This window comes from Dermacentor andersoni, chromosome 2 (assembly GCF_023375885.2).
Source record: "Dermacentor andersoni chromosome 2, qqDerAnde1_hic_scaffold, whole genome shotgun sequence".
NCBI classification, from domain to species: Eukaryota; Metazoa; Arthropoda; class Arachnida; order Ixodida; family Ixodidae; genus Dermacentor; species Dermacentor andersoni.
This window is the reverse complement of record NC_092815.1, coordinates 181,459,834-181,476,793: the sequence shown is the minus strand read 5'-3', so window position 1 is coordinate 181,476,793 and position 16,960 is coordinate 181,459,834.

Genomic DNA, 16,960 nt, shown 5'->3' with positions numbered 1-16,960 from the left:
CAAAAAGGAGCTGCCCTATTAAGAAAAAAAAAACTTGGAGGACACTTAAGCTTCGCCTTCAATAGTGGAACGCGATAGCGTTATCGCACCCCGTTTGCACCGCCCACTCATTCGCTTGGCATGCTCTTGAGTCACACAAAGACGAAACGGGCGCCTGCGCAAGCGGAACGAACCAAAGAACTCGGTGTTTCGGAGGGAGAAACGATCTACGCGAGCCAAACGTCGTGATCGGTGCGGACAGCCGGGCCGCGACGCGCCATGAAGGCGGACGCGATCATGTGGCGGACGCCTCGATGGGACAAGCACCACGGAGACACATGACTCCTCGCCAGCAGCACGGCACACAGCGCAGGAGATGCTTTCCCACCAGACGCGCTACGGCACAGCGATCACGTCAGAGGCGTCTCGCATCGGACGCTGTACCTAAATATCGCGCTGTGAGCGGAAAGAGGAGCCGCGTCGCCCAAACACGAGGGTTCGAGTGACGCACGCTGGAAGTTGGAAGTGGAGAGAGCGAGAAAACTTATTAAACGCAAGGGTATTGGGGCATCCTCGCACCGGTTCCCGCACGGCCCCAATGCGCTCAAACGAGACGAAGGGGAGAAGAGGACGAGTGGCGTGCCACCTGTCGGGGCAGCACCGTACATTGCGAGGAGGGGGTCTTCTGTGCTTGCCGCAAGATGGCTCCACGTGTGCGCCAAGCGCAGAAGGAATGTAGCGGAAACGTACTTCGTTGTGCGTTTAACTGCAACTTCTGTAATTTACATGCTCATAATTACCGATATACACCGCATTATAACTTTCTACGGCACGTTTCTAAGACAACACCGCATTCACTAGAGGCGCTTTAGTACCGCTTTGAACCATCGAACTCATGGCTGAGTGATGGCGTCTCCGTCTCACACTCCGGAGACCCTGGTTCGATTCCCACCCAGCCCATCTTGCAAGTTGTTTTCATTGATGAATTGCCTTCTGGGATTTTTCGCTCACGGCCAACGCCGCCGATGCCGAGGACAATGGCTTTCCTGCAACACAAGCTCCTTAACGCTGTCGCGTTAAGAGGCGCGCCGTTGCAAGGTCAAGCACAAAGTGCGGTACGTGGAATGCACTCGGGAAGATTTGCGGAGCGTGTTATATAGGTCAAACGGGCATATGTCTGAATGACCGTCTTCGCGAACACTGCAACAATGTTCTCTACCAAATAGAACGCTTCGCGGCACTTTATCAAATGCGAAACACTTCTTCGCCTAGCCAAAGCCAAGGTCAAACGCGAGGCCGTCCAAGGTCACAGAGTTTGTCATAGATGCACGACCACGCGCTCTCGCACGCAGCTGTACTGGCTTGGCGCCTTCTTATTCCACTCGCCGATACAAGTGTGCAACTCGGTTGCGCTATGTGCGCTGCGTTTCGCCGCGGCAACGCGAGCGCAGTGTTAGCGTTCCAGCGCGGCCGTGGTTGCGCGTACGCATATACGTATCAGCGGAAGAGGAACGTAAGAGTGCAAAGGCGCGGCAGAGGCTACAGAGGCATGCGATGCGTCGAGGAGGAGGCGAAGCGATGGGCCGACAAAATACGCGCGGCCGTGGAGCACGACCAAGAAGAGAAGCGATGCGAGAAGAGAACGGCCGCTGAACAGGCCACCAAGACCAGGCGGCGTCGATTGGAGCACCACCACTTGCGGGACGCACACGCGTGCTTTCAAAAGCACTTCGTCCACGATGAATTCGGTGAGGAGTGTAGCATCTGGGACCGCCTCTGGTTCCGGTCGTACAGTCGCGATCAAATTGAAGGTGATCGCGCGAGCATCGACCTGCGGGCCTTCCAGGCAGCATAGCGGCCGATTTCGGAACTGCGAAGATAAAAATTGCGCTGCCTTCTTCCCCTATTATCCTCTTCCAGGCTGCAACCATCACCCCCAAGACCAACTCGCCACATTTTTGTGTTTGTTTCCCTTTCATGGCAATGATCTGTGTGCGTCGCTTCCTCATGCATATCTTGGCTAACACTGACGCCTCTGTGCAAAAGCTCATAACGCAATCGAAATGAATTCGCAGGTTATGCCGTGAACGGTGGCGGGAGTGACAGCTTTTCAGGGAACACCAAAAGAGAGAGAGGGGAGCTATCTGATGTTTCCCTCTCGACCGACGGTGATGACGTAACGTGGCGCTGCTCCTAGTTTTGGTCGCCGCTCGAGCGATCACTTTCAAATTGATCGCGACTGTACGTCGATCGTTTCCCCAGGAAGAAGCGAGCTCGTACGGGCTTTGCGCCACGGGCAGGGGAGAAACAGAGCATGGTTTATGCCGCGATTTTTGTCATTCTTTGGGCTGGTCTCCTCCGTTTGAGCACACATCTCTCACAGGTAAGTATGCTGCACACGCATAATCATTGAAGCTATCATTGAAGTGTATGCGTCAGCAAACCACCAATCGCTCTTTTTGAGCAAGAGTTCGTGTATTTAGAATGTGCCGGGTGATAGTGATGATGAACTTTTCCTTACTATTTCTAAACGTTTTCTTGGCGCGTTTTTCTGTTTTGTTTTTGTGTGGGCTATAGACGGAGGAGGGGGGAGGGAACCGTTCAGAAGAGTGCATTGTCCTGTCCATTTTTCGCACGTCCCGTCGTCTGCGCTGCTCACGATAAGCACCAGTTGGCAGTCAACGTTTGTCCCCGTCGCGTCTTTCTGCGTCCTATGTCTTTCATTTGTGTTGTACCAAAGCAATATGGAAAGTCACCAACTACTCTGATCCGTGACGCTTCTATTAAGGCAATTTTCAAAGAATCATTAGCCCGATCAATCAATCAATCAATCACTCAATCGATTGATCAATCAATCATCGGCAATGATGACCTATATGATGTTCTAAAGAGGACTTGTGCTGATGTATGATGCTGCTGTTAAAGGATGCATGCTACTGCATGACGATCAGTAAATGGCAGTAACTGGTTGTGAGTTTAATGGTTTCGTCAAAGTGTATGACAATGCAAACAAAATTCTTGTGCCTCTGGCGCTATCATTGGAGGTGAATAACTCCATCAATCCATCCTTGAATGGCGCAACACACGACCTACACATTGTTCGGCTATTTTGGTTGCATGTACATTCAATATTGTAACATTGTAATGTTTATATGTAATGTTGGCTGACTTTATATCTACATTATGCGACCCGTGTTCGTGTTTTTTATTCTTTTCTTTACTTTTATATTTTACTTGCAAACATGCATTAGTCTTTCCATGCAATACTATTTACTTTTACAGCGAAGCTGTATATGGCTTGGGTTCCACGTGTTTTACGTGTCCGTGCGTCAACAATAAAGAAAGGTAAGCGTGTGCCAACTCCGGAGACATTGCAATACCGTCCGACCCGCGGCGGACGTGAAGCAGGCTTCAAGCACTTCGCCCGTAGTAGTAGTAATAATAATAATAATAATAATAATAATAATAATAATAATAATAATAATAATAATAATAATAATATTAATAATAATAATAATAATAATAATAATAATAATATTTATTGACACACATCCAAAAGCAAAACAAAGAAACGGGCCTGTCTAAGTCCACGAGGACTTGTGCGACTAGGCCCGGCAGAGTCGGTACAGCGATGTGGTTACATATTTACATAAAAAGTGAAAAGGTAGACATTTACATAATAAGACATTTTTTTTCCTACTCTGAGAAGAATGTTTGGTAGTATTACCCGTTAACAGACAATGACATAGTAAATAAAGAGAAACACATAAACAACTTAGGTAAAGATCAGGACTAAATTTCAACATTTCATCAATAATTTCTTCAACTGTTTTTTCGAAGTAGCCAAGAATTCATCGGCCAAATCGTTAAATATTTTTGGGATGTATACACTCCTTCTCGCTTCACCATACTTAGTAGTGGAATAGGGTACCTTAAAACGTTTTTTATTTCTTAACAATCGAGGTACATCGTATGCCTCTTTGAATGCATCGCTCCAATTATGCCGCATAATAACAGTTCTGGTAAATAAATCCTCCAATGTGCAAAATCCTAATTCCTGAAAAATATTATTGTCGTTAAGTGCAGTACCATAAGCCACATTTCTTAATATATTTTTTAGTAGTTTATCAATCCGATTTTTCCAGTGCTCTGTACAAAAGGCGAAGATCGTTATCCCATACCTCAGCACACTGTAGGCTAGTGCATGCACTATCATTTTCTTGACTGGTAGAGGTACTAAACCCTTTATGTTGAAAAGTAAATATGCAACACTACGTAGTTTGCCACACAAAAACGCCATGTGATGTTGCCAAGATATGCCGCTGTTGAACGTTATACCCAGGTATTTGAATGTCTCCACATATTCTATAGCAGTACATTTACATGAAATACAATGTTCATTATGTAGAAATATTGGCAAGCTTATTTTTTGAGTTTTTAATGAACTACGGAAGCACATGATTTTGCTTTTCTTAGCATTGATATAAACACAGTTTTCTTCAAACCATTGCATAGCCTTATGGACTGCATTTTGTAGGTTGCCAATAGCTTCTTCATAATGCATATGACGAGTGAGTAGAACTGTATCATCTGCATATTGATACACAATGGCTTTTGTAATTATCATGGGAAAGTCGTTCATAAATAAATTGAATAAAAGAGGGGACAACACGGATCCCTGTGGAACCCCAGCTGTAATATATTTAATAATAATAATAATAATAATAATAATAATAATAATAATAATAATAATAATAATAATCAAAGGTGTTTGTGAAAGTGCCCAGGAACCACCTCAAGGGCCTTGGTGTTGGCGCACTCGGCAAAACCATGCACAGGAAAAACAGTCCGCGCTCACACAAACATGCACACGCGTGCACACAGAAAACAATAATTTCACGAATACAAATTTTAACAGAGCATAAAATGTGTACGCAAAGAGAATACAAAGCAGAAGTGGAGAAACAGAAAAAGGATTACAGAATGACGGAACTCGCAACAAATATAAGAGTTTTTGTTGAGGTATTGAAATTCCTCTGCAGCTCCTTTCAGGAAAATATTAAAATGAGGTATGAAGATATCCAGGCACTCTGAATGGGCGTTATATGTCGCCTGCACTCTAGATAGGGGCTCACAAACATCTGAAGGCTGCAAGGCGTGCTGTTTTCTTGTGCCTTTCTGCGGAATGTAAAAACGCACATTAGAACGCAAGTGCGAGCAGCAGATTTTTTCATGTATTTGTGAAGAAAAAGAGCATCCGATTTGTTGCGTCTACAGGTGAGGGTGGGTAACGTGAGTGTCTGTGTTAGCTCCATGGAGATGGAAGGCTTTTGACAGAATGCTTGTTTAAATATTGATGCTAACTTCTTTTGCACATTTTCGAGAACTTCACAATTTGACCTACAAGTGCCGCCCCAAACCACGGAGGCGTACTCAAGAACAGGAAGGCATACGCTCTTAGATAAAGCTACAAATGGCCAAGGTTGTTTGAAATCTCTGGTCACCCGACATACTGTGCCGAGCGTTCGAAGTGCACGCTGTCACGTCTATTGAGCATGGGGCGAGAAACTCGGAGAGCTATCGAAATACACTCCAAGGTCCTTCGTTCCCCGAGCTCTTGGCAGGAGAACATCTCTAACGCTATAGGGAAATAAAGTCCTGTTAGTCTTCCGCGTGAAGCTCACAACTTTCGTTTTTGATGCGTTTATGACCAGCTTGTTTTCAGCGCACCGTAACGAAAAATTTCCCATGTCCTTCTGAAGAGCGGCGCAGTCATTAAGATTTTTTACCGCTTTGAAAAGTTTCGTTTCATCAGCTTATTACAAAATTGAAGAGTCTTGAATGACTGTCAAAACGTCGTTAATAAACAGCGAGAAAAGAAGAGGACTAAGGGCAGGCCCATTGAGAATCTACACCTGTAACCGCATAAAGTTCTGATGACTGACCCTACGCAAGATAAGTAGAGATATTTTGCTGATCCTTTGGTGGCATTACTGGGACAGTTTTCTTCAATATCATTTCCACGATATTTCTGAACATGTGGCGGAAAGCAGCATCGTGGTCTAGACTTTTTTTCATTCAATCGAGCGAGCCGACCAAGGCAACAATTTCATAGTGGAGGAGCACTCGGTCACAAAACAGAAACACTCCCGTTTTTGAACTCTAACGCATACTTTTCTTGCTATGCTCGGCAAGGAAGGTGTCAACGGCTTTGAAATATAAAAGGACTAGTATTGCCGGCTTGCGCCTTATATTTAGAACAGCTGAGAATATTTTGCGTCGGATGGTAAATCACCGCTGACATGTCATCGCCGGTGACGTTGCGCACTATTGAGTCCCGGTCATGGATGGTAAGGGGAGGCGCAATTTCTGCCACAATAGGATTGCTGGAAACGCGGAGTCCTGCATTTTCGATGTCCAGTTCCCTTTCGATTTGTTCTATCACATGCAGTGTGACATTTACCCTGAATATGTCATTAACCTTTTTCAGGCAAGCTCGACGCATATGGGCGTACCTAGGGGCGAGGGCTGGTTCCCAGTGTAGCCTAGCGTTTCCCATGACAATAGCCAGGAACTCCTTCTTTCGGGTGATTCCGGTGAAGAAAAGAAATGCGGGGTAGCCACCGCGACCGTAGAAGGCTAGCATGGGATGAGTCGATATGCTATACTTGAACGTCAGTCTGAGAATAAACGCGAGAATCTCCTCCTTGCTTTGTGCGTGCATAGCCACGTCGCCGCGTAGCACGCCGATGTAGGTGGCAGCAGTAGAGCCACCGAGGTTGTGTGCGTTGACTGTGGCTTTGAGACAAGACTGGGATAGATCGTAAATAGCCTTGCCAGTTCGGTGCGCGGGCTTGTCGTTCAGTTCCCTTTTCGAGTAATACTTGAAAGCAGTGATGGTGGGATACGTAGAATCGTCGCCGTAGGAATCGCATACGGGATGGTAGAAGTAGCTGAAGGGTCTCAAAGAGAAGTTTAGCTCTTGGTACATTGCCTGTGTATCAAGTGCGAAGCAGCTGGGCACCCGGATTACCGAAACGCGTTACACTTCGCCACTGGAGCCGAGGGCGGCCAAGACCACAAGGGTGAATGCGACAGAAGCTGTCGACTCTGCAATCAAGGAAACGTGCAGAAGGTATTCTTCTCAGCTTGAGGCACTGACGCGAAGGGGGTAAGGAGTAAGTCGGTCGCTGACCAACCTAGCAGGTCCACTCACTTTGTCAATACGGAAGAGCAGTCATGGATGTGGAGCACTAGCGCACAATGATATTGTTGTTGTTGTTGTCCTGAGTGGCCGTGGCACATAGCCACAGGGGGGGATTGGCCATGAATCGGGTGGTTGGTCACTCTCACTTCTTCTTCTTCTTGTCCTACTTTAGACATACACCTCCAGCAGTCGGCTGCCCTTGTAGATATGTTAAGTGGTATGAATAAATTTCGGGCAGCTCGCAAAAATGCTTGAATAACATGGTTTGACAAAACGCCGCAGGGAAAGCCATTACTTTATGGTTGGTATTAGTCAAGTATAGAAATTGCCAACGAAAAGGATTTTCCGCGAATGATGAACACACACACACACACACACACACACACACACACACACACACACACACACACACACACACACACACACACACACACACACACACACACACACACACACACACACACACACACACACACACACACACACACACACACACACACACACACACACGCACACACACACACACACACACACACACACACACACACACACACACACACACACGCGCGCGCACGCACGCACGCACACACACACACACACACACGCGCGCACACACACACACACACACACACATACACACACACAAAAGAGATAGAAAGACTGCTCAAGCGTCCTCTTGTGCGAGGCGAGACACTCAAACTCTACTGCTTGCTGTGAGAATTAAAGAACCAATCGGCTAGTTGCTGCTACGAAGCTGTTGAATTACTTTTTTCTGCTTCTTGTTGACCTCTATGTCATCATCGTTATCATCACCGTAAGCATATATTTATGTAAACTTAATGAGGAAAGTCTCTCCCATCGATCTCCAATTACCAATCTCTCGCGCTAGCTTATTCCAACTTGCGCCTGCAAATTTCCGAATTTCATCAGCCCACCTCATTTTCTGCCTACCTCGACTGCGCATACCTTCCCTCGGCAGCGATTTTGTAACCTTAACTGTCCGCGAGTTATCTATCGTACTCAGAACGTGGCCTATCCATTAAAATGTTTTTCTTTTATTGTCAACTTCAGTATCGCCTGAATGTCCATTCTCATAATTACGGAGAGCAGTTTGCCATTGAAGCACATAATGATAAATAAGGATAGGATACGAATAAACTTTATTTGTCCAACGGTTATTGATGTTGGTGCCCGGGGCTAGGTTGCCAGGGGTCCATCGCCCGAGGAAAATCTTTCGAGATCCTCGGCAACGGCCCATGCCCGCTGGACGGCCCACTCCTGGTCTTCGGCTGCCTCGCTTAGGAGGGCGGCTTGCCATCTCTCACTGATGCGCCCCGCTTCAGAGGGTCTTGATGTTGTCTTCTTCCTTCCTCCTTGTCCTTCTTCCTCATGGCGTTGGCATTCACAAAGCACATGGGCCACAGCGGCCCGTTCGTGCTCGCACCACAGGCAGCCGGGCGACGGGTGCAGCGCGGGCCACAGGCGGTGCAGGGCGGTAGGGGTTGGTGAAAGTGCCTGTCTGCAACCGTCTCAGGTTGACCGCCTGGGACCTATCTAGGCACTCGTGGGGTTGTGGATATTTTCTTCGTTCTTTCCTATAGTGGCCAATCACCTCTCTGTACGTTGCCGGAAACTCTTTGACATCGCAGGCGGCGTCCGCGTGATCCCCAGCTCCGTCCGCCGCGATTTGTGTTGTGTTGGTAACGACAGCGGCCGCGCCAGACGGGGTGGCCGCCGCCGTCGCCGGCACTCCTCCGCTGGGGTCCCGCACAACAACGGCAGCGGCTGCCCTCTGGGGGACTGCGTCGCGGCTGGTAAGCTGCCTCGCGACGAGGTGGGCGCGCCCGTTGTGGTTGGGTGGAGTGTCGGTGCGTCTTCGGCCGTTAGCATTGTCATTGTTGTCGCGGCTGTTGCTGTTATTATTGCCAAGCTCCCCAACGTGCGCGGGGAACCACTTGAGGGACTTGTTTGAAATCGTGCCGGATCCGAAGTCCCCGGCCCGGGCGTTGAGCATGCGCGCCACATCAGCGGACACCCAACCTTTGGTGTAGTTCCGAATCTCTGATTTGGAGTCGCTGATGATCAGGTTGTCCTCTGCACGTCCGTGGAGTACCGCGAGGGCTATGGCCATCTCTTCCTCTGCTTTGACCGACGGCAGCCTCGCTGATGCCGTGACTCGGATCGTTCCCATTGTATCTACGACTGCCATAGAGAAGGCGGGTGCCGCCGCCGTCGGCCGGCCGTGTCAATGTTGCCGCTGTTGCTGCTGCCGTTTTCGTCGTAATAGTAGTAGTGATAAATAAACACTTGTATAATGCACTGAAGCGTAAAGTTCAACGTAATCCCACCTCTGCAGTTTTTACGTTTATTTCCCCCCTCCCCCACAATTTCTTCTTTCTTTACTGATAGCTCGTCGCCAGGTGAAGTCTGCAATTTCGCTGACAAATGGTTAAACTGTTGGAGGAGCAAGCCTGTACCTCATAACAATTGTTTAATTACAGATCACATATAAGCTACTTGAAGTGTGTCGGCAGGATGCTTGTCAGTCTTAAAAGCTGCGATTGGACACCAAACCTGCGTTAAGGTTGCGCTAGGTTATCACATTAGCCGTCTAGCATCTTCAGCCATATTCAAAACGAAGACATTCAGTGGCGCCATCTTCAGTACTGCTCCAATCATGCGTTTTGTTTCTTTACATGTGTGATGACCCTAATATGGGGACAAAGGTTCGTGTACTCAAAAGGTTCTGATGGTTCTCTTAGGCGGAGCCTCCGAGAACCCAATTGAGGACAAAGCCGTTGGTTTGAACACACACACAAATACTTTTATTCAAACTAAAAAGGCTTAAGATAAATAGAAGAAAATAGAAAACATGCCTAAAATAAACACTCAAGCAGACATTGCGGCAAGGAACACACATAGGGCTTGCATGAGGTTAACGGGTGCGCGAGTCCGGGCTTGCCACGAGGGCGGGGACGCGTCACAGTCTCAACGCGGCGACGCGGCGACAAGCTGGCGAAAGGAGTGGTGCCGGTCTCACCATAGGTCGCGGTGTAAGCTGACCGACCGGGCGACCGAAGTGCGCCAGCTCTGGCTAGGCGAGGAAAAGTGGGCGGCTTGGTGGCAGGAGTGGACGGCGGCGGCGTTCTGGCCGGGCAGCTGGATGTAGAGCTCGGGCCCGTAGCCCGACTGCTCCTGTCTCGCCCACGGGCGCAGAAGCTCGAACGCCAGCCTCGAGCAGCAGGTGGCACGACAGACGGGGCGGCGTTCTGGCCGGGCAGCTGGCGTAGAACTCGGGCCCGTAGCCCGACTGTTCTCGTTCTGCCCACTGGCGCAGAAGCTCACCGGCGTTGAGGAGCTGACGGCACGCTCGGGTAGACGGGTGACGCACAGGAACAGGCTGGCAGGAGGCCCCGGTCGGGTGAAGTCCTGGTGGGCTCGGGTCCGGAACCCGACGGCCCGTCTTCAACGCCCGCTCCGGTGGTTGACCTCCCCCTGCCGTCGCTTCCTGGGACTCTCCTGGCGTCTCCCTTGCGTCTCCTCTGCGTCTCCTTGCGTATCCTCTGCGTCTCCCTTGCGCACCACGCTTTTTCTTCGGGTCTGGCCGATTTGGCTTCTCGGATTGGCTGCCTGACGCCCCGTGGTCTTTTCTAATTGGTTGCTTTTTTCTTTTCGTTGTCTTTCATGCGCCGCGCGTTCTCGTGCCGGACGCTCTTCGGCGTCGTTGTTTTCCTTCTTCCACCTCGGTGCGCGTGCACTCAGTGTCGTCTGCTCCTGACCGTCCCGATCACCGCACCATGTCGCGCACCACACATCACAACCTGACACAAGCTTCGAGGTACTTTTCCAGTGGCTTCTACTTTTTTTAAAGATTCCGCAATTGTTGCTCTTGCCACTGTTTGTCTTATTATCCCTGCTATACAGGGGCGTACAAAGCTGCAGCATTGGCGACGACTGGTTGTGGATGCTCAACCTCTGCTATTCGCTTTCTTTAGGGAGGCTTCGCATTTTCCTTACCAAACTTCCTAATTGCCGAAATTTGCTCGTCAATCCCTGTCATCAAGTGTACATTGCTGTATAAATTAATGTCGACATTTCCACGTATCGTGCGCGAATCGGGTCGTTTATTTCTTGCTCGGGTTTGAAGCGTACTCATGACGACTGTTGCCTGGCGAAAGCAGGCTGCACCCACAACCTTTTTTCCTAACCGTTCATCGCTTTTGTTGTGTGTTTTACCTTATGCTGCTCTGCACTGGGGACGTGCACGCATACCCATAACCAAAAGATAGAGGATGCTTTGACATTGCTTAGGTAGTGTTGTGCCGAAACAAATGCTTCTTTGAGTGAGATCGAGCGATAAATCAGTAGCATAACGAAGCATGTCAGCGCTGTTGAAACAAGGATAGAGAAAATGTCAAAATTGGATAACAACATTGACGCGGTGGGTCACTTCGTCCAGGAAGTCAATGTTAACATAGAGAAAAAAATAGTCGGCTTCATGATGCAGTTGAAGACATGAATTACGAGATTAAAAGGAATGACCTAATCATCAAAGGAGTTCCCAAAGAAGAGTAAGAATGATATGCTGAATCGGAACTAGTTGTTAAATAATTCTTCAGAAACCACCTAGACATAGAAGCAGGGCATATCAAACGGACACACCGTGTAGGCCACCGTCGAAAAGGAGTGAAACGGCCGATAATTATGAAGTTCTGGGAGTAAAAAATGGACACATTAAGTAGTGCAAGGAAGCTGAAGAACCTGGAGACATATAAATTTGGTTAGGAGAAGATTTTTCTTCATCTCTGCAACTTGCGCGAAAGAGGCTGCGTGACTTCGGGAAAGAAAAAAAAAAAAACGAAAAACAAACGCTTTTTCACGGGGTTTAACAAACTCCACATTCGAAGCGGAATTTACCGGCATAATCCTGCCTCAGCCTTGAAGAAGACTTGAGCACTTCTCGAAGCGTTGGCTCTCGCTTTTACCTTGCTCTCGTTTTGCTCATCGCCTCGGCGAAACTAATTTGTATAAAAGAGCAGAGAAGCACCAAACCGAAGGAGAGACAGTCTGCAGCTACGCACATCACGCAGACTAATGTCAGCCTTGTATCACTACTCTTGGAAAATTTTCGCAGCATCTTCCACAGACTTGGCGAATTGAAAAGGATCATTTATGCCGACTCATCAGATATGATTCTTGAAACAGAATCGTGGCTTTCGGTTTACATGAATATGAATATATCTTTATTTCCAACAGATTGGGGGAGGCAAGGAAGAAAAGCTGCAAGTGCAGCTTGAAAAGAACACCAGGCCCCCTATGATCACAAGAAATCGGCATCGCGGAGCGGCCGCGTGTGTTTGACAATACAAAAATACACAGTTTTGTAAGAATACTTGAGAACCACTAAGTGAAAAGTTAGTAGAGAAGTTACACAACGTTTCATACATCACGGAAGAATATATATATATATATATATATATATATATATATATATATATATATGCATGCTGATATATACATCAGTAGCACTGATCTCGCGTTTCCGTCGTGAATTCTAATTTTTTCGCAAACCTAGGACTTGTTCAACAGGACGTGGCTTGCTTATTGCAACGAAACATTACTTTCAGTCGTCTATCATTGCTGTCGACTCAGCCCTAGAAGTACATAGGATTTCGCTGGTATTTTCTCCCGCACGTTGTGTTTGAGGCATCTGCTACCTGCCACCAAACCGCCAATCTCACGAATGAACAGCTCTTCGGTATGACAGTAGAACAGAAGCGTATCTCAATTGGCAGAAAAAAAAAAACATTCGTGAATCAAAAACGTTGCTGTTTAATTTCACGCCTCCTCACATGGTAAAAACTATTTGTCCGCCTCCCCCCCCCCCCCCCCTATGTATTGTCGTTCCGGGCCTTTAGGGTGCCTAAATAAAAATGACCCCTAACTGTAGGCTTTCATAATGACAAACGTCAAGCTGAGTCAGTTCAAGCAATTTAAATGTATGTGATTAGGGTATTATTATAGGTTGGAGGCTTTCTGGTCGAAGGGTTTCGCCCCTTCTCGGCAAATTGACAGAGCTAATCTTGCCACAAGCTATCGGTAAAGAAGAGGAAAGTGCGTGTGAAATAAATAAAAGTAATAGCTTCAGAAGTGGGAAGACGTTTAAACCTTAGATTTCAGTGCAATATAGAAGTCTCTATTTATTATTTTGTGCTTTTGTTGTAAAACTAATCCCATTATTTGTGAGAATGCACATAGAGGTTAAGAAACCGGAAGACAGTGGTGTGGATCTGAGAGCAAGCGGGAATAGCCGATAGTCTAGATAATATTAAAGAAAAAAAGGGGGGGAAGAGGACAGGCCTTGTGCTACGCAGAGTAGATAATCGATGGCCCAATAAATTGACAGAATGGGTGCCAAGGGAAGGTGTGCGTAGTCTAGGACGGCAGAAAATGAAGTGGGCTGATGAAATTAGGAAATTTGCAGGCGCAAGTTGGAATCCGCTAACGCAAGACAGGGGCAATTGGTGATCATAGGCTTTCGCACTGGAGTGGACGTAAAATAGTCTGATGGTGATGACACAGAGGTGAACAGGTCGACAAGAAGCAAAAAAAAGAAAGCTTCGTATCAAAAACGAGCCGATTTCTTCATGAACACTCACAGTAAGCAGTACGATGTGAGAGTCTGTCGTCACACTGGAAGAATCCTCAGCAGCCTTTTGTTTGTGCGTTCAGATTTTAGAACATTCGCGGAAAATAATTTGCATTGGTACTCTCAATACCTGGGTAATACCAAAGAAAAAAAGTGTAATGGCTTTTCTTGTGGCGTTCGCGTCAAAACATGGTATTTAAACACCTATTTGGTGAGCAGCCCAAAATTTAGACATACCCCTTAGCATATTTACATGGGCAGCCGATCGCTCGGAGTGTATGCCATGTCAACAGCAGGACGCTGCTGGGTGGAACGTCTCGGAAGACCGTGGGAAGCTGGTTCGGATCGCAACACTGAGCTCTCGGCGTTTTGGCTAAGTGCTGCGCGGATTTAATCCAGTTATTGTAGGTGTCAAGTAGTGTTTTGAGAGGAAGTGTTTTGAGAGGAGAGGAAATTGATACGGAGATAGTGCTACAAATGTCGAAAAATTCTCCAGGGAAACGGCCCGGGGCGATCTGCGCCTTGGTCGGCCTCCCAACCACCTATCAAATGCCTCTTGAAGCTTTGTTTCATAGTGGGGTGTTCCTCATTCCTGTGGCGCTGGTGCCTTTGCATGGAGGAGCCATCCGGCTCAATAACCCGAAGGCAGTGCAGGCGGAACTTCAGGCGGCCACGCATCACTACTTGCACATGACTGATTTACGAGTGGTGGTATTGTTTACCGTTCGCCAGACCAGGTGCGCGTGTATGATTTACTTAAGTGCTCATCCTTTGGATCGATCCAAGTGAGTGCCTTCATCCTCACGCATCTTCCCTGCACGTGGTGTGGACTCTAATTTAAGTACGGCAGAGGCATTAGAAAAGCTCGCCGCGGTTAGGGTAATTGCTGTTTACCGGTGCGACAGAATGGTGGACAATACACGTGTTTCTACTAATGAGTAATCGCCACGTTCGCAGGTACGTCTTGCCCCACTGAGATAAAAGTCCGGCCTCAAATCTTTAGAGTGGACCCACTTGCATCGCGTCCATTGCAATGTCGCAATTGTTGGCGCTATGATCATAGCAAGGGTGGTTGTAAATCCAGCCTTCGTTGTGGCTCCTGCGGAGGGAGCCATTCCGCTAGTGATTGCTCGGCTCAATGGGACTCGTGCTGCCTCTGCGGTGGAGCCCACAAGGCTGATTGCTGAAACTGCTGTGCTAGAACTCAAGAAGTGCAAATACTGGAAGTTAAGGACAAAAGGCGTTGCTCACGCCGAGAAGCCATTGAAGCGGTAAAGAAAAGAGCCCATGGTTATGTGAGCGGTACAGCATGACACCAGGCTGTCGTTGATGAAAGCCTGTGATCAAATCGCACAAGCTACAGTCCATAGCTAAAATGATGAAACGTATTTGTTACGTCGGCGAGGCCGCCATGATCGCAACGCCGAGCACGCCGGGACGGCGGCGTGAGGAGAGACACACGGAGATACAAATGGGGACCGAGGCAGAGACACAGTTTATCGGAAGTGCGGCGCCTTAAATAGGCTCCGCGTCGCTACGTCAGCGAGTGCGTTGCGGTTTCGAAACCAAAGCCCCGGTGTAAGATCCCCCCCTCTTTTACAGAATTATAGTGGGAAGGAGCCATGTGATCTTAGAATAGTGATTGCGAGAAGGCGTGTTTAACGAACGGCAGGGAAGCATCATCTTACATGTGTGAATGGCATACATTACTCTGGCTCTCAACTCTCTCCTTCCTGAAGACAAAAAAAAGTAGCAACATAGAGCACTCGGCTTTTTTATCCATAAGATATATATATATATATATATATATATATATACCATTTAAAAGCATAACACATGATGGACATGGAACTCAGTGTACTGCACAGCAGAAAAATGTTCAGGTACGTCACATAGAAATGCATGTAAGGACATGAAATACGAAACAAAACAAATATGGAACAGAATTATTTAGGTAGCGCGGTTTCTGGTGCCACCTTTTTGACCGCCGAGGCAACTGCGGTACATGAAGCTGCGTATCGATCATCATCACAGTCATCATCATCATCTTTTATGTCCACTGGAAGGGTGAAGGCCTCTCCCTGCGATCTCCATTGCCCCTGTCCCGCTCCAACCGACTCCAACTAGCAGCCGCAAATTTCCTAATTTCGTCGCCCCGCCTAGTCTTCGTATCGTCCATAGGTGCCAGTAATGGCTCCGAAGTTGATTTTGAGCTTTGCTGCTCAGCTAAGCACGCACACGGCGAAAGTGGGGGCGGAAATGAACACTTGACGTTTGAGCTCTCTGAAGCGCCCGTCAGACGACTCTGAAGGCGAAGAAGATTCAAAAGAATCCGAAGATTCACTGACGCGCTCCTCAGGCACAGCTGGGAGCGAATACTTATGAAGGACTGCAAGTGAGCATGAAGGCTCGGAGACATGAGCGTTAGGTTTTCCCGAGATAGCCTGGGAACTGGGCACATCAGTCATTCGTTGTGAAGGTGCTTGCATTGAACCACTAGGTTATGTTGCCCACATATCAAGCGAAATAACGTGTTGGCTGGGCACCACAGCTGGGCACCACAGCACCACAGATGTAAAACTTGTGAAAAGCTCAACAGTCTGTGCTACTAACGGAGCAATTTGACTGGGTACGTCAGTCAGGATAAGTAATCGTGCCTCACTCTCTTGCGTTGCGGGAACATGAAACACTCATTCGAGCTACTTTACGAGCTGTATAAAATGCACTCGTTAATGAGAACTGCACTGAAATGCGGAATTCACTGAAGGGATATCTGAAGTAACTGCTGCCTCTGACTTTTTTACAAAAGAATTTCCGAGAGGGGTATATGCCTTAGCATGCGTTCGACTACAAAAAACCTGGCAGGAATGCGCTAAACACGCAAACTGTGTCGTGCTGTATAGTTCAAGTGGGTTTTCTGTGGAGCTTGCAGTCGCGACGCTCTAACTGTGGTAGACTGTTCCAACACTCTACACTGGTTGACTCTCGCTGGTGGTGAAGTTGGACCGGCGTTGTCCTGCGGTGCACTGTCAAAGTCTGCTGCACAGTATAAGTTCAGTGAAGTCGGATGATATTCCATCCAGTAGGAACCAATGTTGAAGTCCGCTGGTGAAGAGGAAGCTTGG